The 23,668-nt window shown below is 39.7% G+C and overlaps 1 protein-coding gene across 12 annotated transcripts in view; it reads right to left on the bottom strand.

The window, feature by feature from the left end:
* The window catches only part of RASGRP3 (RAS guanyl releasing protein 3), a 56,237-nt gene extending 43,836 nt beyond the window's left edge, over positions 1 to 12,401 (bottom strand). For 5 of the 12 annotated variants that reach the window (XM_042025010.1, XM_042025012.1, XM_042025015.1 and 2 more), the window contains exon 1: positions 12,216 to 12,401. The gene's annotated coding sequence lies outside the window, so the exon portion shown is untranslated. Of the gene's footprint in view, positions 1 to 581; positions 687 to 12,215 lie in introns of those variants that run through there. The other 7 variants (XM_042025008.1, XM_042025019.1, XM_042025013.1 and 4 more) reach the window with 4 other exon arrangements.
* Positions 12,402 to 23,668: the final 11,267 nt, after the last annotated feature.

Genomic DNA, 23,668 nt, shown 5'->3' with positions numbered 1-23,668 from the left:
CTAATTACGCATTATTATCCCGAATGACTCAATAATATCTTTATCAGTACATCTTCAGTCTTCCTGTACTTCTCTGCTTCTACCTTTTCCTTTCAAAAAGATCTCTGCATTCACCCCCAGAAAGTAACCAGTCAGAAGAAATTTTGTTCAGATTGATCACATTGTTTCGAGGGTGTATCTCTGTCAATTCCTTACACTAGTACTTTTAAGCCAAACACTGAAATTTCTCTATACTCAAGTTGTATCACTACCTATTGACTAGGTCTACAGAGAAAGGAAAATACAGTCTTCCTAAACAGCCTCCTCACTCCATCATCTGAGTAAATAAGCAACATAATCCCTTCCTGGCTAGCATGAGGGCAAAACACCGTACCTGCCTTATTCCCGCAAGAGCAAAAACAATGCCGTTGTTAATCACAGGTCAGAAAAATACAGGCAATCCGAGCATGAATGACTGCTTATCAATGAAGTTTCAAAAACACACCTCACCCTTTCAAGTGTTTTTATGAAAGGTCTAGGATGAAAATAGGAAAACAGTGACAGTTTAGGAAAAAAAATCAGAAACAGGGAAAATCACTTACTGTACTTAGTTCTGTAGAGGTATTCAACACAAACATCACCCTTCCTTGTCCAGCTGCCAAGTGCTAAAGCATGAAATGAGCAGCTGTTTCCTTCAAGCTGGGGCTGTGTGTCTTAACTAGTCACATGTCCCTCCTGATAAATCTCACTGCTGTGCCAGGAGGTTAGAATCTGAAGATCATTATTCCCCCTATTAGAAAATCCTTTTCATAACAGCAGTCTTGGCTAAAGCATTTGACTGGAATGCGGTGCTATGTGCTCCATAACTTCTGGTTTTCTGTTGGGTTTTATTTCCAAATTACTAACACCAAACAGTAGATAAGCCTTAATCGACAGTAGGGGCAGCACAAGTGGAAAGTTAAACACATCCCCGCTGATCTCTTCAGGTTTTTTTCTGACTTCACACTTCGCTGTGTTTTAATATAGGAATTTAAACAGGAACAGGAAAATATAAAATACTGCTGTGCTCATAGTGTCTTTAACACCAGGCCACTCCACTGATCATGCAAAATACATGAGCAATGGCACTTTTGGGGATTAGTTGATCTTAAGTGTAACATTACAATCTTTTGTGTTTGGACAGTAGAGTGATGAGTACTTTATTAACACTGGAGATCATTTAAATTCTGGCATCTGGCATTTTTACATCATGGATCGTGGGGCTGCATTTTGCCAGACATTGTATAGTCAGACTGAGATAGACCCTTTGAGGTGAGGACTATCAGTCTAAACCGAGACAGCAAAAAAAGCCATTCTTATCCCCATGTTCCCTGATGTAGGACAAATGAAGGAGAAACAGTGAAGTCAAGAAAGGAACAGGTTTTGATGGAATTTTCCAGGGTGATATGTAGTCATACATTACTGAAATTCAACTGAGACTTTACACTTAATTCCCTTTAGCTTGGTCACACATTTAAAGATATTTAGGTATTTAAGGACAAAGGCATACAGTCAATGGTATTTTGAGGGTGAGGTGCAAAACATCATTTTCTGAATTTCTTTAATTCCCGTCCCACATATAGGATACACTGTGCTGAAATCTGGTGGTACCTTAAATTGGAAAGACTGACAGGACACAGGAAATTGCCATACCTCAGTATAGGATGTGGTAATGGTATTTTGATGTTTGGTAAGCAATCCAGATCCCAGAAGACTGCACAGTCTCATTGGATTACAAGGGCACTATAGGGCATTTTTCTGAAATACAAACTGCACCAGTAGATAGTGCAGCATTTGAGATATGAACAAATTCAAGGAATTTCTCAGAGCCAGGCGGCTGTTGTCAAAATTGTTAAAATACAATAGCATATCTAGCTGGCACATTTGTCAGAATCCAATGAATGCCAGCAAATCCCTGAGGATGAGGTCTGCAGTGAGAAAGGGTAACTCAGGTTGCTTCCTTTGACCTTACCCAACTCTTCATATTATATAAAACAGCACATGGGTACAAAACCATGCAGCCACCAGTGCTGCCAGCATAGCCTGGAGCAGGGAAGAAGCCCTTGTGCTAATTACTCACGCCTGCCTTTGTGAGCATCTCCTGCTTCTCAGGACTCCAGGGAAACAAGTTTTCAGAAAACACACCTCCTGCCTTGAAATAGCTCTCTCAAGCCGGCCAGGCATGGGTGTACCCATCTTGTGGAGTGGCTCTTGTCCCAGCCTGGCTAGTGAAGGAGCCCCCAGGTGGGGGTTCCTGCTCAAAGGGCTTGAGCTTTGCATGAGGCCCAGCCTCTGCTTGGCATGAGTAAGGGGATCAGTGCAGAGGGAGGAGGAAGGCCTGGGAAATAGGGAATATTTGCTGCAGGTGTGTCCCGGTGCACAGTCAGGCTGGGCAGCACCTCAGCAAGCTGCTCCTCATGTTGTCCTGGGAGACTCCCAAGAGAGTGTCCCAGAGCATGGGGCTCTGTGACCCAGGGGCCTGCACAGCTGCTGAGGAGGTTTTAAAAAAGGAGGCTGTAAAAACTATGAATTTAAAAATGAGAAATAAGCCCATGACGAATGAGTCCATTTAAGTTTAGGGCACAGGAGGGATGACAATTTCAAAAAGGGAGGGAGAGCTGCCCTGGCAGAACTGAGTTGGAAGTTCCAGCAGACCCTGGCCATGGACGGCTGCTCACAGAGCTGGGTGTAAACACCTGGCTTTGCTCAGAGAAAGGAGAAAGCACTCACTGTGCTTTAGGGCATGGACCATTGACCAGATGAGTTATCCTTGGGAAATGCCATTTCATTTCCCCTAAAACGCACTGAGATCAAGGGTAACAGAACTTTACATGCAGCTTTAAAATTACTCATAACTTTCTTTATAACTTTGTACAAAATTACTCCCTGTTGATACTGCAGAAAACATGATCGAAATGTGTTCCACAATAATGTATTTGTCCACAAAGACCGTTTTTATTACTTTGTCTGTTTCTCTGATTATGCAACATCAACCGCACTCTTTTACATTTATCAGGACCCATTAATATAATTGATTAAATACTGGTAGTACCTGGGCCATTTGAAATAGCACAATGTCATCACTCTGCACTGAATAGCTGTCTTTTTTGGTAGTCATGCTCCACACAGGAACGTAATTGGATGATAATGACTGAATGGCGACATTCCACAAACAGCTTGGTATATGCTCCCTAAAAGAAAAGGAGCCTTTGTACTTTCTGAAATGAGTAGACAAATAATTTTTTTTATGGCTCAGTAAAAACTGGAATAAACTGTGGTTTATGTGGGAAAAAGTTTATCTATCCTCATGCTAGATGGTTTTAAGTCATTAAAACAGAACAGAGAAACAGAACAGAGAAATAATTTGGGTGTAGTTCCTGAAAATAAAGGTCTTAAAAATTTTGTGGTGGTTTTTATTTTTTCCTATTGTTTCCTGTTTTTTTTAAACAAATACCAACATACAAAAGAAGATCAGGTAGTTAAGGCAGATACAATAAATTAAGGGTTGTGTTCTTACACCTATCAGATAGCATCTTAAGTATGACAAAAGCTTTGCTGTTTGGAACACAACAGTATTCTGCCTTGTCTTTGTGTTGAGAAAACAAATGAAGACTGGATTGAAAAGGGTACATCTTTGTCTATGGACATTCATTTTTGAGCAGGACTTGATGATCCCTGTGGGTCCCTTCTAACTCAAAAGATTCTATGATTAATGCCTCAAATAAAAACTGAGAGATGAACACAGATTTCTCAAACATGCTGAAATGAAACATGAGAAATCTGGAAAAGGAACACCAACAAAAAAAGTACAGTTAGCACTGAATTGTGATAGGGATGTGTGCATGTAAGGTAAAATTTTAAACGTCAGATAGTATGGATAGCTTTTAGAATAGCCTCAAGGAACTGAAGAATGGAACAGTTGTCCATTTTGGTTTGGGTTATCAGGAAGGTTTTGGCTTTTATTGATGCTGGATAAATGGATCCAGAGCCTCTCCTTATTACAGGAAAGGCTTTATTTCATGGCTTCTTTTTAACTGTTGTTTTTCTTAGTTTTTAAAGACATATTTGGCTATGTCTTGTTTATGTGTCATTTAATTAACTGTAGGTGTTTTAATTTAGAAATTGATCACTGATAGAGAGCTTATCTCAACATCACTGCTTTGATACTGTGGAGAATTTTGAACTGTAGAGTTATTTTCTGCATATGGCAGTTACGGACATCTGTTTTGTGGGTTGCCTGAAAATGTCACCTTTCTGTTAACATGTTCTTCTGGAATTTATGGAACAGGATGTCAGACTTTCAGTGGACATAAATGTCAGGTTATACTAACTGTAAATCTGTGTTGCCACATTTGTTTACTAAATGGCTGCACCACTCTTCAGCTTCAGCCTTTTAGAATATATGGAACTCAACAGACAAACTGCTTGGTTTGCTGGTCTACTTCACTGCCCCAGATATTATATAGACTTCACTATCAGCTGAAGTGAATGAAAGCAAACCATGGAAGGCTTCACTAGACAGGATGTTTTATAAATACCTAAGTGCGATTAAAGGGGCTGCTATAAATAGTCCAACAGCTCTTACACAAAGCTTCCAGCTAAGGGACATATGAGGGGCATAACAGAGAGGAAATTTTGTGTATAAGGCTCTCAACCTTGCATTGCATTAAATCAGTTTTAAACATCTATAGGCTATATTACATCCCTAGCAATCAAAGCCAGTTCCAGGTTCTTCAGTGTAATGCTCTAGGGGGCATAGAAGTACTGCAAATGCCTGGTGTACCTCCCCTTTTGTGCCCAAGGATGCACCCAGTAGTCATGTTATCTCTAAGAAAGTAAGAGTTGAGAGGATAAGTTATCAAATTAGGGCATCCCTGGGTATGACACTTGAAATCAGTCCTTCTTTTGTATCATCAAATGTCAGGGGGAGCCCATAGCAATGCTTAGAGTCAAGGCTGCTGGTTGCTTTTCATTGGAAAACAATGCACAGTGATTTAAGTATATGAGAAAATAATGATTTAAATGGAAGTTTGATATCCTGTCTACCCATGTGAAATTTGGAGTTTGTGAATTAAGCTAAAACATCTGATAATTCCATTGTCAGAAATAATGGAGGGAAGAAAATTGCTGTGCTCTGTTAAACATTTCTTTCAAGTAGAAAAACAGTAATAGTTCTGGTCTATGAAGTACAGACCTGCTTTTTGACAGCTCAGTTGCATCATGGCAGGCAGTGGGGGATTTTTTTGTTGACCCAGTAAACATTCAGCCCAGCTGTAAGCCTCTGACAAAGGTTTTCACTTGTTACTGTGACTCCTGAATTCTCTGGGAATTAAGGCACTCTGCCAGTGGTGTGTGCCCTCAGTACTTCTCATGCCATGTTCCAGAGCGGCTCTTGCTTGTCCTCTAGGCTGTCTTCCCACCACTTTTGGATGGCTCCTAGTTTTCTCCTAAGCACTTGGTCTGCTTAGTGGAAAACCCAGAAGCAGTATGCCTGGAATGGAAGGGATAGGACAGAGAATAGAATAGAATAGAATAGAATAGAATAGAATAGAATAGAATAGAATAGAATATTTCCATTTGAAGGGACTTATGATGATCATCTTGTTGGATGAACATCATCCAACTGTGAAGCACAGACCTGTAAGAGTAAAGGAGAGAGGATCCAGGAGGTAGAGATGGGAGGCAGAAGGATGAAGCTTAATGATAAAGGTGGAAGGCAGCCTTTTATCTGTTGTACATTACCAGTAGGACCTCCCTCCTTTTCCTTCTTTCCTCTTGATGTCTAGCTTGGAACTGTTCTCTGGCTTGTGGAAATCCTGTGCACTCTCAGCTGCAGGTTAATGGTAACTGTGTCTTAACTTGAGTAATATTTTCTTTAAAGTAGTATAGGCAGATACTAGATTTTAGGGATTACAAATTTGGCATGAAAAATAGGGGCTGCTGGTCTTATCTTTTCTGTATTCAAACGTACTCAAAAAACCCCAAAATGCATCCATGAGACCAACCCTTCTCACACTTATTCCCTCCTTCCCAAAGCCCAAGCTATTCACAGAGAACCTGGAAATTTATAGTTTCTTCCTTATATAGACATGTGTAAGAAATTTCAATTATTGAAATTTTTACTATTATTGTAAGAACACTGTTCACTATTTCCAGTTCGCTTTGCTTGGTTCTGTTTCACCTTGGAGTACAGAGGTGGAATGAGAAATATAAGTTGTTCTGCACTGTGAATACTAAAGGGGGCTGGCTAAGAGATAGGGCGATGTGCCATGCAGTCATTGCAGGCACTAAGGACATCTTCTATAGCAGTGACAATAGACCCATTATTGTTTACAAAAAACCCCAAAAAGCGAAAGCAACAAAAGTTCTTCATTGTCTATTACCAACTAAGTTGAATAATTATATTCCACAGGGTGGATATGCTCATTTCAGAAGCAGACCTTGAAGAGTGTTTTGCTGTAATTCTAGACTTAGATACAGTAGCATGAAAGCACATCTGTCATAAAGGGGTTTTTTCCCAATACAGTCTAGATGGAAGATTTGTTCTCCAGCCATCCTCATTGTGAGTGATGTGCTGAACAAGGATGCAATGCTGTAACATTCAGTGTTGTTGAATGTACAGCAGCTCTCAGTTGCTGTTGTCCTTTCCGCATCTGGTAAGTTTGAGCTAATCTGTAGCTCCTTTACCATTTAAAAATCTCCAGTAAGGATGTTTTTTTCCCACAGCTGGTGCAAATGAATACAAGTAACCAAGAGTATGACATCAGGGGTTTTTTCAGAGTTCTTCATGACATTCTCTCTCAGACTTCAAATGAAATTATAGTTGCACAGAAAGTTTCCAATTCAGTGAGCATATGTTTTAAAATGCATTTATTTCTGTTTTACTGAAAGTACCTTTCTGCATTTTACTGTCTCTCCTATTGTAAGTTCAACTGCTGTCAACTTTGTCTTGTATAATTCATTTCTGAGAATGTTTTTCACCTAAATTTTACATCAGAGAAAATGTCATCTGCCACATTTGCATTACACATAAATAGTGACAAATGTTTTATTCACTATATTAATTTTGATAAACATATTGTCACCACTGATGTCATAGTGGCTCTTGGTTTGGTAAGTCAGTCTTTCCTCAGTGATGCAGCACAGGCTGATGCTGAGTATCTAAGTATTAACTTAAAGCAACACATTCCACGTTGCAGCATGACATAGTCCATTTGCATTGACATTACAAGAGTAGAAACAATGGAGTCTAGAAACAGACCCAGTAAAGAGCAAGAAACCAAGCCTATTTCCTTCCTCTCCCTAGGAAAATACTGACTTTTTAAAACTGTTTCTGTCAAAATACTAAAAATTAATGCACTGCTCCCTTATAAACAGTAGCACTTTCATGCACTGTAAAATGAGGCATGGATCACAAATGCCTACCCTGATAGAACTGTCAGGCAGGATCTCCACTTAGTCCAGCACACAGCATGCTTATCAGTCAGACTGTTATGCAGCAGCCTGTCTGAGATCTGCTGCAAATGTCTCAGGGTTCATGCTCCCAGTTTACTCTGAGTGAGTTTGCATCCATCTCTGCCTTCATGCCATGTATGAAGTATTCAGTGCAAAGACAAGAGAGAGGCTATTGCTTCCATGCTCATTAGTTGAGAGGAGATTTGCTTATTATAGTCACAACACTTAATATTTTTGTATGACAGAGCCCCTTGGGGCCAAGGTCTCTATATATAACTGCTGGATTTATTATACTTGTTTTATTCTGGGCCCTTCTCTGTTGTTAGTTCCAATTCCATTTCTTTTAGTGGTATGAAGACATTATCCTGCTCTTTTATCTTTTTTCTGCTTTTAATTATTGCTTAAGACAGTTATCTCTAATAGAATATATGTGAATGAATAGAACTATGCTAGGGTGATGTGCTGCATCCAGAATTCCATATGGGCTGTGTTTCAGTATAAAACCACAGCAGTATACGAAGGCAATATGAAGGTCCCTTGTTTTAAGAGAGAAAGAAGAGACTAGCCATGACTGGGAGGAAGATCAAGCAGCTTGGAAAAGGTCATCATTAATCCACTTTTCTCCCTTGCCTGTTCCCATTTTTGAAGTTATGAAGTGCATTTTGTAGTTCAATTGAGATTGAATTTGGTTTTCCTTTTTCCTTTAATAATGATCTGATCTTTGAAGATTTGTCTTTGCCTCCAGCCTTCCACGATAATTGTGGTACGGTAATAACCCAAAATAATAGTGGAACACTATGCTGGAAAAACAAGGTGTGTTAGAATATAAAGGATTCTAAGAATGCTAACTGTCTAAACAGAGATGTTGGTACACATTAATTTTTGTTCTTTCTAACTCAAGTGAACTACATTTCCATTCTCCTGGGGCTGTGTAGTGCTGCACTACAGAACTGTTAGAGCAGGGCTCTGTTTTGCCCTGTGCAATTGCTTGGGTCCACAGAGTCTGTGGGGACCATTGTGATAAACGGGTCTGCAACCATTACTAGACAGGGGGTCAGGAAGGGAAACCTCAGAGAAGATTAAAAAATATAGCTGCACTTTGGCATAAAGATTGATTTTAAAGAAGCTTTTTTTTTTATCCTTGTTTATGCAACAGTACTTTCCTAGTCCGCTAGAAGAGTAGGAAAGCAAGCAAATGCTTTTTCTGATAGCACAGAGACTTCTGGGAGAAACACTCCATCTCCCATGCACACATTGACCTTCACCCTTGTGCAGTAAGTTGGTACAAAGCCTGTGCAACATTTAATTCCCATTTGAGCTAAAGGATTTGTGTCAACCTGAACAATTCTCACTGTTGTGGGTTGCTACTCATGTGTAGAACATTGTGATCTTCCCCTTAAACTTTTATCTTGAACATACTACATCCATACTGCTCTGTTGTAAGCAGGAAAGCCTTTGGGTTTTGGATAAGAGAAACGGTAAAATTAACATGCTGTGCTCATAGTCAGACTAGATGATCTAATGACTCTACCAGGCTCTAAATTTTATCAGCCTGTTGAAATAATTTTGCTTGAAAACAACGAGATTACCCATATGCTTCAATTAAAGCACCTGCATAAACATTTTCACCAATCAGGATGTTATTCAGCACAAAGTTATGAGCTGGATGTTTTAGAGATTATCAAAGAAATTATTTTTAAACACTAATATTTCTGTTGTGTTGAACAGCTGCTTCTGTTTGTAGAACTATTTTGATGCTGTCCAATACTGAATGTTGATTTCTTAATGTGTTATAACTGGTTTCTTTTTGTGGTCCCTCTTCCCCAGTTCTGTTTTTTGAGTGAGACTACTATAGACTGTACATGTGTTCTCAAAAAATCTTGCGCTGACTGCTCCAAACACTTGTAATTCTCTGCTCTTTTTTTTCCTATAACGTTAGTGGGCCTGACTGTGACTCGGAGAACAAAGCTTCCTTGTAAGAGTGTCTGGTATAGTGGAAGAAGGACTTAATTGCATGAGGAATAATCTTACTAAACCTGAACTAGCTTTGCAGGAAAGCATGGCATGACTTGTCACTCAAAGTGCATTATTTTTAAAGTCATATGATTTTTCTTCAAGTCAGTCAGCTTTCCTGGAACCAGAAATCTGAACTGCCCACACAGTAGTGGCAGCTGACTGAGGTATTTGTTTGACAATCCTAAACCTCTTTAATTACCTGGCAAAATAATGCCAGTGTAGGAAGCATGTGAACCTCAACTTCCTTCTGGTATATCAAGTTCTCGTATTTAATTTTTAGCTTGGAGCTTTAATAATTGCAGCCCTGTTAGTACTTGTGAACACTCAGAAGTGTTTATGTAGAAAGACTCTCCTGCAGAGTAGTTAGACCCTAGCAGGTGGTAAGATTTTATAAGGTGCTGGGGTGTAAATTTCATTCGAAGGCCTTCTGAAATCACAGAATCACAGAATAAACGAGGTTGGAAAAGACTTTTGAGATCATCGAGTCCAACCTGTGACCTATCATTCATTACCTTATAAGCTAAACCATGGCACTAAGTACCTCATCAAGTCTTTTTTAAACACCTCCAGGGATGGTGACTCAACCACCTCCCTGGGCAGCCCATTCCAATGCTGAACCACTCTATCTGTGAAGAATTTTTTCTAATGATTGTATCTTCAGGAGAAAGCCCTCAGTTTGCAAACTTTGAGCTCGTGGCCATGTGAACTCTTGCAGTTTAGAAACAAATCTTTATATGTGTGTTTATTAAGAGTATTAATTAGGCAATATCTAAGTACCATCTATAGTATTTTTTCCAAGGACAAATGTGAAAGTGCATCAGAACATTTTTTGAACACCTTTTCCTGTATAATTACAATGTAACTGGCTGATTTGTAAAGGATCTTTTCCTTATAGCTAAGGAAAGGTTTCTGTTTTTCTATATTCATGCAGTGGTACCAAGGTTTAGAATAATGTGGTGAGTGCTGCTGACCTGAATAAATCTGATACAATGTGTACTGCTTAGTTGTATTGCAGTCGCTGTTCAACTGACATCTCATGGAAATTATTGTATTTATTCAACACCAGAAATTGCAATGCTTTTTAAATTTTTAAATTAAAACACTTTTTTTTCTGTTTCTGCTTAGTCTTTGTACAGGGGAATCAGTTACTGAAGTTGAAAGCAAGGAATGTTACCTGCATGAGAGCACGCTGCACTAGTTACTCAAATTGCAGTCGAAAGAGCTTTTTCTTACAAATATCTGTACAAGCTTTTAGTTTTGCTGCCATTTTATTCTTCACTAGACCAGGCTTATAATCACCTAGAACTGAGAATTACTGTAAATGCTGAGTATTTTGAAATCAGACAAAGAAAGGCCTGATCCTTTCCATGAGCACTGGCTAACATCTGCTTCATCGGAATTATGCTTGGCACCTCCCTGGATCAGATTTTCAGCTGACTGCTGCTGTTTACAGTTGCCCTATCGCGGATTTTCACCTACATGGATGACATCCTGCCTTGCTATCTTCACAATAGCAGACTCTAAACATAATAGCATCCTACGGGGATACAGTAGAATAACAACACATCACACTTCCTTTTTACTCACCGGCAGCTTTTTAGCATAAACCGCTAATCCTAGAAAACATCTGAATAACAAATGAATAATCTGAACAGCATATGCTTGGAGGTAATGTGTTAACACAAATGAGACTAATACAAAAGTTATTCTCATCGATCTTTCAAAGGAGATAAAATTTGCCTGATGAAAACCTGAATCTATTAGTCTACAGCTTCTATTCTGCTGCCTGCAAATCACAACAGCATTTCCTTTGTTAGAAGTGCAAAGGATGTGCTCAGAATCAAAGAAATCAAACACAATCTTAAAAAACTTAATTTTTCCATCTTAAAAGTCTGTCTTGTTGATTGTAACTCAGTGAATTAATATGGTCTGTACACTGATCTATCTTAAAATAGAGCTTTTTACACAGTCATGATAGTATAATATTATTTATAGTATCTGAAAATGAGCAGATTAGAAATTTCCACTCATATTCTACTTTCAGTTTAAATTAGACTTCAGAATGGCAACATGTAGTATTGCAATGCAAGCAACAATGAATATCTTGATTTGACATCTATATGTAGTATATTTTTGTGTATATGCATGCACACACACACAAATCACTCGTCATAATAAATTCTTAAACACTAGAAACTTTCAGGTGCTTTCATTCAGGCAAAGTTCCTACCTTCAAATGTACATCATAGGACTAAATTATCACAAAACTTCCATTATTGAAAGTTTGATATGTTTATATGTTCCATATTAACACATCTTGTATAAATATATATTTCATATACTTCTCCCTCCCTCCCTCCCTCTGTCTCTCTGTAAATCTATATTTTTAAACGAATGCAGAGTCGACATCGTATGTTCCTTTGGGGCATACGTTTACCATAACATTTCTCTAGTACTTAATCACAGTTTATAAGATGGACATGACACAAGTCAGGAAAAGAGCAAAGTTATGGTATGGATTTATGGCAAAGGCTTCTTTTGCTTAAGAAAAGTTCTGAGTAATCCATAAGTGAATTCAGATTTCTTTATCTAAAAATCAAACCTTTATCTAAAAGTCAGATGCCATTCCTTGTCCAAAACTCACTCCTTTTTCGTTTACCAGATTGGCCACACCTGGAAAGATGTAGAGCATGCAGCAAGCAGGAATGCCAGAAGGAAGCACTTACCTTAATTTGATAGGTACCTAACTTTCATCATGCTCCTTTTTTGAAAGAGTTCTTCTCAGAGTATTGAGATGCTGAGGTTATTTGCTTCCAACAGTGTCCTGCACATGACTCTCCCACTTGGCAGCCCTGGCAGGGCCCTGGAGAGAGAAGCAGTGCTCTGTTCACTCCCAACAGCTTCACTGAGACTGGGGCTCCTTTGAGCTCAATTAGTTCTAGATTGTTTGGCTGAATGGCAGCCACACTTCCTTCTATTCTTTCCCAACTTAGTTTTCCTGCCTCCAGTGGTGCTTTTTCCTTTCTTTGGACTATAAATAGGCCTGTCACAACACAGTCTATAGCAGTAAGGAAGGCAGGAAATGCATTTAAACAAAGGAAAGATCTTAGGAGGTTTTGTCCTCCCCTGCCAATGTAAGTAAAAGAATTTGGTAGGAGTTGGTCTGCAGACACAGCTCTATTTGCATGAGGAAAACATTGTCCAGAAACATGCTAGGATGTCATCTTTTTCACTCCACAAAACAAATGAGGAGACACAGTAGCAATAGGCCTTAGCCTCTTGAGTAATTACTACTTCTTTAAGTATTTAATTTTGATTAAATATTTGAATTCTTGAAATAAGGAATTTTTTTTGGCTTTGGAAAGAGCACAACGGTGGCTAACAAGCTTTAAGAAGACAAAATATGTCTTACAGAAGGTGCAAATCTTCCATGTTAAGAATGATGTTTAAAGTCTATGCATCTTCATTTTGTCTGAGTACTTTCGTCAGTGGAACTTATCCTGAAGACTTGAAGTGTTTAAGCAAACTAAGTGTGTTTACATGCAGGGAAACAGAATTGCTGTGCATGTATTCAATGAAGATGACTGTGCATCTATAGCTCTCGAATAGCAACTTTGTTGAAATCCTCAAATATGTTCCACGAATTAATTTGAGTAAAAGAATTATTTTAATGTACTTTTTTTAAAATCAGAACTTCCAATTTAATTATTTTCAGCTTAGTGGTTTTAAAAATATCAAGCTTCTAAGGCTCTCTCACGCTTGGAAAAAGAAATGAACAATTTTCACATTATCCTCAGTTAGGAAGGGATATAATATGTTATTTATCTGTCTCTATTTCTTTGCCCCATCCCTACATTTTCTATTGTCAAGGGTACACGCCTTTCCTTTGCTTTATGCAAATTAAGTTAATTGCTGTAAAAAATCCTTTCTGCTGCTTTTTACAGTGGTAGTCTCCTGTTAGAATAGCAGTGTGTTTACTGAAGACTCTAATGCATGGTTTGGGATTGGTGATTATTTTAGTGGGAAGGTAGGGCCTTGAAAGATAGCTGTTATGTGGATGAAAAATCTTTATTCTGTTTAAGATTTGTATCTGAAATACACACTGTGGGTCACACTGAAAGTGGTGAGAGTTAAGGACCTGTGGCACTTAAGGAATTTGGAGAACGTTAAACCTTTTGTTTCAGACATTATGTAGGCAATGATCATGATTGTCAGCCAGAATGGTGTTTTATATAAGAACTAGTTAATCTGTGTTAACATTAGGTAGACTACATGATGCCAGAACAGTTTACATAAGAATTTTCTTCAGGAAAGTGTCTGCCTTGTTGAGAACTTTGCAAAGATCCTACCTGCCATGACAAGAATGCGATTGTTTATGAAAAAAAAAGAGACATACAGAGGGTGTGTGAATAAACACTGTTGTTGATATTTTGGGAATTAATAATAACTCTAGACCAAGGTTTTCCTTGAAAGTGCTTTTTTTAATAAAATGGAATGCTCCAATCAAAACTCCTTTCAAAATCAAGAATTTAATTTGTAGAAGGACCTGAAAGTTATGATATTTATGGTATTTTTTCTTGTGTTAATACTCATATTTAGGAGACAGCATGAAGCCTTAGAAAGAAGTTGATCTTTGCAGATCATGTACTACAAACCTGATAAAGAGAAATATAATTCTCTAATACAAATGTCTATTATAATATAATTAACTAATTTGTAATGAACAGTGGATCAAATACAGACTTCAGTTGAAACATGGAAGCAGATTTTGCTTAGAAGACTGTCATGGAGATGACTGAGGGCATGCTGCAGTCTTTCTGGCTCTTTTGGACCTCAGATCAAGGCCAAAGGATTGGCAAGGTGTAAAAGTTGATTGAACAGCTGTGGAATAGGTCTTACTTTATTTCTGCAAAGTCGGTCTCCACAGTGTAACAGCACCGAAATGCAAAGCTGCTTAGCAGTAATGCACTTGCGCATACCTTTATTCAAATGTAGTTTAGTTGAAATCTTAAATCCTCTCAGTGAGTTACTAGTGGTTACAGACTTGAATTTGCATCACACATTCTCTGTGTGCTGTTAGCACCAAGCACTGCCAGAGCCCTGGAGAGGCTTAGTCTGGAAGAGCTGCTTGCCTTGTGTCAGCACCGTGCCAGTAGAGCACAATTCCATGAGCCTGCTTGCACTGATTTTGTGGGTAGTCTTTCTTTCAAAACCACACACATATTTTCTCAGTGTCATTCAAAACATCCCTAAACATAAAAAATAGAATGCAAGGTTAAAGCAGAGTTGCTCTCCTCAGTCATTCTGACTTTGCACACTGGAAAAAATTCTCACTCAGTGTGCAAATTTCTCAATCCCACTTTACCATTCCAGTCTTGAGGAGAGTCTGTCTTGAAAGAGATCTTCAGAGTTTTCACTACAAACTTCCTCCTGGGAATTGATCAGGTAGCTGGTAGAGCCACAAGAGAGCTTGGAGCAGGGTGAGAAACTGTTGCTGAGGGCAGATGCTTGTAAAGAGCAGTGAATTTTTCCCATTTTTCTCCAAAGCAGAAGAGTTGTTTTTTCTCTGATGGTCTCATTTTTACTCATCCTTATGCATTAGTCTGTAAGACGAACAATGGCTGCACAAACAGATACAAGGTAACACTGTGGTGCCCAGAATTTGTGGGGATGTGCCTGGTCCCCTGGAATTCAAAGCATCTTGTCTTCACAGTTCATTTACATTCTGTGCCCTGAAAATATAGCATGTGTGTGCATGTGTTACAGACATAAAAAACCTCTTTATTTTCAGTGAGTTCCTGTGTGCAGATGCAACTTCTTCAAAGTAAAGAGAATCATGAATTCCTCACCGCAGAAAACTTAAGACTGAGCTATCACATGGCAGCATGAAAAAAGCACTGCTTTTTGCTGGACACCCCAGAGGGGCTTTGCACAAATAATACCGATTTCTACCACTGAGCCACAAAACATGAATTCAGAATCATTGATATGCTTCCCCCTGCTAGTACTGATTACTGTGTTAGTTTTAGCTCTGCATCTGGCTTTTCACAATTAGAATGGTAAAAGTGGTATCCAAATTCCCATGAAATTTGAATATGGAAGTTTTTTAGAAAAGCTTCCAAAATGAAAAGCTGAACTACCTGAACCTTCTCCTCTGCTTTTTTGCTGCCCCTCCCTTGGGCTGCTGAGCAGCATTGTGTAATGTCACTCTTTCCACTGACATCAGTGGGAATGGGTTTGACATCAATTCAGCATGAGCAGGGAAGCACACTTTAGTGCCTGTAATTCATTAAGTGTCTTGAATTCCTTATTGTGTTATTCCTGTCTCTCTTACCCCCTCAGTTGTCTCTTTTTTGCATTCACATTTGATTTCCTTGTGGAATATGTTGCAAGAAATTACATAACTTTTCCTGGTAAAACTATACAGAGGAAGAAACAAAGAACTAGTTTTTATCTTCTGTAGCTCTTGTTTAGTCTACCTGACTTAACACCATGAAAATCACTTGTCTCAGTAATATTGAGTAAATTATAAGGACTTTCCTTTTGATTTCTGATTCTGTTAAACACAGATGGTCTTTCTGGACTGCAGTGCAGGCTGTGGGCCAGATCCCTAACTTCTACAAATTGGGGTTGCTTCATCAGTTTCAGTGGAGTGACACTGATTTGAGCTGTCTGAGGATTCCTGCCAATTGGTTTTAATGTATCTGTGCCAGTTTATGGCAGTTGAGGAGCTGTGAGTTTAAGGGCCTTTCTAATTGTAGCTTATGTTCACTTTATAGAAGATTTATTGGTTTTCTTCTCTCTGCCAGTCAAGCAAGTCATCAAAACACAGACACATACCAACAGATCTGCTGCTTCCAGCCATGGGGCAGGCTGAAGAATTGTTCATGGTGATCTTAAAAAAAAGAAGGGAAAACTGCAGGTCAGACTCAGGCTGTGGGTCAACATACAAGCAGGAGACTGATAGTCTGCCCAGTGTGTTCGTGGCCCCATGAGTTTAGCACAGCTGGGGGCTGTGATTCCTTATGCCATCATCTGTCTCTCTGCACTTTTGATTGGTTGTGTGGTCTTGAAGGGAGACCACAAATAGAAGTCTAATTTGTTTTTCACCTGCTTGCTTACCAAAACAGAATGCATATTTTTTATTCTGTGCCTTATAGAACATGCCTTAAAGCTGATGGCAGCATAGCAGTGAAGATTAAAGTTAAAACTTCATTTACAGAATGTTGAAGTTCTTAAGGTCCAAACCTTCTGTACCTCCCCACCATTTTCTCTGTGACTGATTTCTCTACAAACAACCAGGAGTTTAAAGCTTTTAGGGGTGTTGTGACGGTCTGAAATACTATCTCCATGGTATTGATGAGGAAATAGAGTAATTTGCCAAAGGTCTCACAGGTAGTAATACTTTTATTTGGAAAGCTTATGCTGTTTGTTGTTTCTCCTTTCAATATTTTTCTTCTTTTTATTTGTATGTTGTGTTTCTCCTGTTCCCTTTTCAGTCACATCTTTATATTCACGTTCTTTGCGTGCTACTTCTGTCCTGCTCAGGGTATGTGTAATTTGGTTTACTTCCAGACAGCTCACAATTTCATGTTGTTTCCACTTGTAAAATTGTCGTGTAAGCACCCATGTGTTTTCTCTACCCCTTGTGAGAAGCTGCTACAAACAACTGCCACATTACCACACGATTTGGCAAAACTCTCCTTTGTGCCACCATCCTGCAAAAATGTCAACACTGTTGCTGCAGGGCAGCAGGTCGTGTTTTGTTGCAGGAAAGTAAAAGGGGCTACATAAAATTTCAACAAGTTCTTGGACTGTCAGAAATTATCTCAAACAGGTTCTGCTGGTAATACCCATCTTTGTGGGTGGTGTCTCTGCTCTCCTGACTGCTCAGGATGCCATCCCCATTTCTGATGGCATCCCATCTTTGTACAGAGTGGGCAGCTGCTCTCACTGTTACTAGTATTATCTCATTTATTTGTATACTTTTTCCACCTCTATCCATCTTATTTTCTCATTTGATACCTCTGTTGAGAGAAAGCCTTTTTTACAGCACTTGACTCAGCAAGGTGCCTGTTTTTGACTCCCAAGCACTATGACTCAAAGGTATTAGTAATGGGTAGATGACCTCAGGCAATGCACTCCTGCACTTCAGATGTTTTATCTTCTTTACTCTTGCATTTATTATCATGTGTGTCTTTTAGAATTGAAGTTTCCAAGGAAAAAAAGTGAGAAAACACATAGCAGTGACATTTTTTTTCCTCCTTTGTATATAATGTACTAAAGAAAGAGCAATAATGTACTAAAGAAAGAGCAATAATGCATCCCTAGAAAAATACTTCCTACAGGAATCGGTTGACTTCTTCATGGTTGCTAGAAGCTGTGTGTACATCATTTTACTTATCCTCAGACTACTCAGGTGTAGATTAGGGAAGAAAATATTTTAAAATGGCTAAAATCTTTCTGCTTTTTGTTTGGGTTATGGAGTCTTTTTTACACAAGTTTCACTTTGCTGTAATTCATTGACCGAGATGAGTTTCTTCCCCCATATGTCAGTATGAATTTATTCTCCTGTGATTTCCTTTGCCACTATGCCAAGAGGTATAACCAAATGCTAACCAAACATTTCTGGATTTCAAGGTGTTGATTTCCTGTATCTACCACAACAGAGGAGACAGGTTAGGTTAAGTTGTGCTAAATGCCATTGTGTGAGTTTATGGAAAGATTGCAGCCCAAGCCTCTTTGCTGCAATTTGAGTTAGGGCAGCCTGTTCTAAATGGCTTTTTTGGGGTATTGCTTTGGAATTCTTAGTTGGGTCTGAGTCATGCCGACAAGCGTGCTTTTCTGCTACAGTGGTGAGTTGAACACCAGAAATCCTACCAGAACACACACGAGGAGGGGAGGTGACTAATTTGCCTGCCACAAGGTGACATTTCTTCAGTGCCAAATCTCTCTCACTTGCACCTGTCTTGAGAGCAGCTGATTGCTGCAGTCTCCTCTTCTAAAAGGAAGAGGAAGAGCTGCTCCACCGCAATTCCTGTCAGGTGCTGTGATAGCTGTCACCTCCTGGCTGGTCCTGGCTGTTATCGGGCCCTTGAGAGCCCCCGGGGGCAGGACTAATGGCACAGAGAGAGAGTCCCGAACCATGAGGTTTATTCCGTGACACCAAGGATCACAGTGGATATCTGTTTTGTTATGTTGGGAAGACGAGTGTCTGTTTCTTTTTTTATTTAGGAATTGTTCCAGAGCAGTTAATGCTTTCCCTATCTCCTTGTCCTGCATGTATGAGCTAGATTTACATTAGTTAGACCAGCTGTTCTCAGCCTGGGATAGGAATTTTGTTATGCAGGGAGATTAAAGAGTTTATTTTTCATGCATCAGGAAGAGCCCTCAGAGCGTTAGTCAGCTGGACTTGTTAGGTGGGAACTTCTACCTCAGGCTAATGGTTGCTTTAAAAATAGCAACAGCTACACTTCATCGCTCTGCGGGAAACTTCCAGCCTCTCGCGCGCTTTTATGCCGATTTTGGGCTCAGGCTTTTCGGTTTCAGCTGCGCTCTTCTTTTCCCGGGGCTTCCCGTTTCTCCTGTTGCAGAAACAGATTCTATTACCTTGGATCTATTTCTTAAGACCACTGTTTGCCTCTAGGAGCTGGGGCTTAACATTCCTGAAAGGAGAGGGCAGCGTGGCACTGCAGGTGCTGCGCTGACCTCTAGTGACAAGTCAGGAGGACAGAAAGTAACTTTGCTGTTCAAACCCGCCAACAGCAGCTTCCCTCGGAGCACCCCTCTTTCCTGCAGTGTTCAGCCCAAACAAATCGTAGGGGCTTCATCTCTCCTACGGTATCTCCAAGCCTTTATAATATTTGTTTAAATTTATGTCCAGTTATTGAACAGCAGGTGTCAGACTCAGATCTTCTGCTGGTTGTACAATGGCAGAATTCTATTAGCTTTTATTAATACTTATTAATTATAAAATTAATAGATTTTGCAAGCTGATGATACTCCATTCCATTTATGATCCTACAATAAAATGATTTATATGAATACGACTTAACTCTTGAAACCTAGAGTTTAAAAAGTTTGTTTTGACTCTTAAAATTTGCCTTTTAATTGCATTTCAGTCCATGTGTTGTTACCAGCAGGGGAGTTGGAAGGGTTCAGTGAGATATTACTTGGTTTGAAACACAGAAAAGAAGTTATAACTAGCAAATATCTCTAGGGTTGCTAGATCTCTTTCAATAAGTTTTAAACACTTCATTCCTTGCATTTTAAATTATTTTAGTGTTTTAAATTTTGAAGTGTTAGAAAATTGCTGTGATTCTTTACAAACTGGGAGCAGAGCCACTCCCTGTGTGAGTCACTGAAGTCAGCTGAGTGCACCAAAATTAGGTGGGACAGTATGCATATTAACAGATAATGTACAGAAGAATGAAGAGATGACAGTGGAAATCACACTGAACCAAACCAGAGACGTTAGAAGTACAAGGGAATCACAGTGTGAGAGAGACACTGCAGGGCCCTTTTGTTTGGCCTGCCCTGGAGACTGGTAGATCATTTGCAAGAGGCTCTTGCTTGAAGTCCTTGCCCTTGAGTCCTGGATGCTCCTGAGTCTCTAGGACCTGCTTTGAGTGAGGTATTTAGCCGGGGAAAATACCCCTAATGTCAGATTCTCCTAGACTATCATCCTTGGGGTACACATTTGCAAGTGTTTTGTTAGGTCTCGTATGTGGTAGATGTAATGTTTTTAGCAAATACTCAAATATAAAATTTTTAGCAAACACTCGAATTTTACTGGATGAGGTAAGGGCCATTTTGGCTAAAAATAGTTATTGCTGCCTTCTGGTGGAATAACCCAATACCAGAACTATTAGCAGATGTGAAATTAAAATATATGTCTGAATGCACTATGAACTCAACAGCGAAACCCTCAAAAGCTCCCTATCATCTGCTTTGGTTTATATTCAATGTGCTACAATGAACCAACATCACAATCAGTAATTCAGTCAATGTAGCTCCTTTTTTTCTCCTTAGCAGCCTAAGGAAATTTAAAAATAATAATTTTCTTAAAATAAAAAAAAAAAGTCTAATCATGAGCAAATGTGAATGAAAATTCCATGTTCATTCAGCTCACTATTGTGCAAAGCAAAGGATTTCCCTTTCCTGTCTTATTTTTGAAACTTCCTTATTCCATGTTTGCTGTTCAGCTCAGTTTGGGGATGCTGCAGGCCAAAGAACACATTCATTGCTAAAGGCATGGTTGAAATTTCTTGCTTAAGGTAAAAGAGGGACAAAGGACATGTCACATCTCTCTGAGTAGTTTTGTTACTTGTGGTGGTGGCTTCTATTCCTGTGAGGAGAGGGATGACTGTGAGGGCAATGATCAGTTTACCTTGGCGGAAGGTTTTCCTGAGTACCGGATAGTAACTATCAATTTCACCACATGCCAAATCTTTATTTAGAGACTGAAAATTACTTTGTGGCCTCCAATGCCAATGAACAGGAAGGATGGGATATATGGGATGCTGAAGCTTTGGATCATGAGCAAATGACAGGATGTACTGGAGGCAAAACAGCAAAAGCGGGATTTCAGTGAAGACTGCTCCTGGAAAGGGGTATCAAATGGAACAGAAAGTGGGGAATGACCCTGTGGCCACAGCTGAGCTGGATGGCTGCCTGCAGCAAGAAGGACAGGTGTGGATCCTGAGAATGGTGCCCACTCACAAAGTTACACAGACTGCCCTGACAACAGTAAAGTTTCATTCAGTTTTAGGTGAAAACAGACAATATCCTGCTGGGGGTTTTGGAACAGGTCTTACCCACTCTTCCAGGCAGCTACTGCCTGGATGAGAAGTGGCAGAAATTGAACTTTTAATGTGAAAGAAATAAAAAATCTGCTTAGCTGCACTCAAAACTTTTCTGCCAAAGACATTCCTCATCAAACACACATGGTGGGATTTTTTTCAAAAGGGCTTGGCACAGCCTTTTCCCTGCTCCCACTGGAATCCATGTAGGTGCCACAGGTTTCAGTGGGAGGAGAGCTAAATCAATATGGAGTGCTTTGGAAAAATGCAGCTCAGAATGGATCCTGGCAGCCTGAGTAGATAGGGATTGGAGGTGATGCTGAAATTGTCACGTAGAAATTTTCCATGCTGGCTAGCGTTATCCTCTCCATCCTCCTTGGTTCAGAGCTAATGGAAAGCAGTGTGTGGCAAAGCAGTGTGTGACTTGAGGGGAAGGGAAAGTCAGTGTTGAATAAAATAAGAATATCCTCATTTCCTCCCTCCTCTGTGTCTTTTGTCAGGACAAAAACTGCAGAACTTCCCTTCTCCCTGAGGTTGCCACTTAACTCTTCAAGAACACAGGGGTTAATTGCAAGCAGCAGTGCACATTGTGCATACTGCTCCTTCTGGATGGGATTCTCCTGATGTGGGCTGAGCCGGTTGGTACTCTGTTTCCTCCAAAGTGCACCCAGCACATGTTCAGGTGTGGGAGAAGAAGGGGAGCAGGTCACATTCCCTCTGTCCTATCTCACATAAGGATTCTTTCCCCACCAGGTAGTAAAGTCACTTATTAATTCAGGTTGTCACAGGATAATCCTGTTTCATTACATGTTCTCTTGTTGGCACATGGGCACTGAAATGGCACAGGTTGGTGAAGGGTGGGGTGGTGTTTGGGTTCAAGATCTTCTGTTGTGTGAGCTTATTCCTCACAGGAAAGTAGTGACAGTAGCCCAGTCCTGTAGCAGTCACTTACTCTCACAAGGTGACATTGTCACTCATTGAGAAGCCTTCAGCAGGTGGCTGATTTTCCTCATTCACTCAGTTATTCTGCTTCTGTTTTGGACACATCATTTCAGCTTCCCTAAGTAAATTTCACACCTTCTGATAGAAAAAGCTACAGAAATAACAAATAATCACAGAATCACAGAATCAATCAGGTTGAAAAAGACTTCTGAGATCATTGAGTCCAACCTATGGTCAAACACCACTATGTGAACTGTACCATGGCACTGAGTAGCACATCCAGTCATTCCTTAAACACCTCCAGGGGCAGTGACTACACCAGTCATGATCTCAGAAGTGAACAGTAGCTTCTGTTACACACAGCAATTCACCCCTTCTTTGCTTGAATGGCTCCTTAATAACTCCCTTGGCCTGCTTGGTGCTAAAAGAGGCCCCAGCAAGCACAAACTGCCCTTTGAAGTGGGTGGCATTGTTAAAAGAACAATACTGCAGTGTCTTCTAGAGCAGCAGGGTTTCTAAGTTTGCCATGCAATTTGAAGGAATGCACTGTGGTTTAATTGCTGCGCAGATCAGGCCTGTGACATGCCCTAATTGGGTCTGTTACCTTTCTTTTTGAGGAATTAAGAAAGTGCCAAAGCCAGGAGCTACTCTCCTGCCAAACTCAGATTCAACCTGCATGAGGGTAATGATCAGTGTGAGCTAATAGGTTATGACAACCCCTTCGGTGCCTTCAGCATTTTAGGACGTCTCTCAGTCAGGAATTTACTTGAGTGTGTCAGTTGCCACTGACTAGCTGAATATTTGTCATGACTTTGAGTTCTGTCTCTTGGACCCAAACGATCTGTCCAGCTGTGAGAGTCTTTTCCCAAGGAATGTTAGTGTTCACTTCGATAGTTTTAACACTGGCTAATTTTTTCACTGAATAGCATCCCAACATGAAAGTATCTGTTCATAGCAAATCTCTTTCTAGCTGAAATGCACGTAACTCTAGTTAACTTCATTGTCATTAACACAGGAGCATTAAAAGGGAACTAGCAGAATTCAGTTCTACCATGTCAGCAATTTTATTTTTTGTAGCAAGGAAATGTCTGCCTGAAAAAGGACTGATTTTTTTTAGAGGATCCATATGGATGTATAAAGTATTGGTGCCATTTGGTATAAATTATAATCAGTTCCAGATTCTGCTGTACTCAGAAACTTGAATCATGGAATTGTACGTGGTGGTTTCTGTATTTTGAGGACTCTCACCTAAACCACAGCTCTTGTAACAACTAAAATGGCTACACCCAGGGTGTCCAATCCCTTGACTTAATCATGTTAAGAAAATGTTTGTTCAACTATGAATCAAAATTGTGTTCCTAAGCCCTGCAGCTTTTCAGGTGAAATGACAGAACCAGCCTTGCTACACTGGGGCAAAGTAGGTGGGCTCCAGAGGC

Source organism: Corvus kubaryi, unplaced genomic scaffold (genome assembly GCF_017639235.1).
Source record: "Corvus kubaryi isolate FWS band 111438036 unplaced genomic scaffold, C.kubaryi_AGA036_p1.0 37266, whole genome shotgun sequence".
Classification (NCBI taxonomy): Eukaryota; Metazoa; Chordata; class Aves; order Passeriformes; family Corvidae; genus Corvus; species Corvus kubaryi.
Note: the sequence above shows the minus strand (reverse complement) of the source record. Positions and strands in the feature narration are given on the sequence as shown.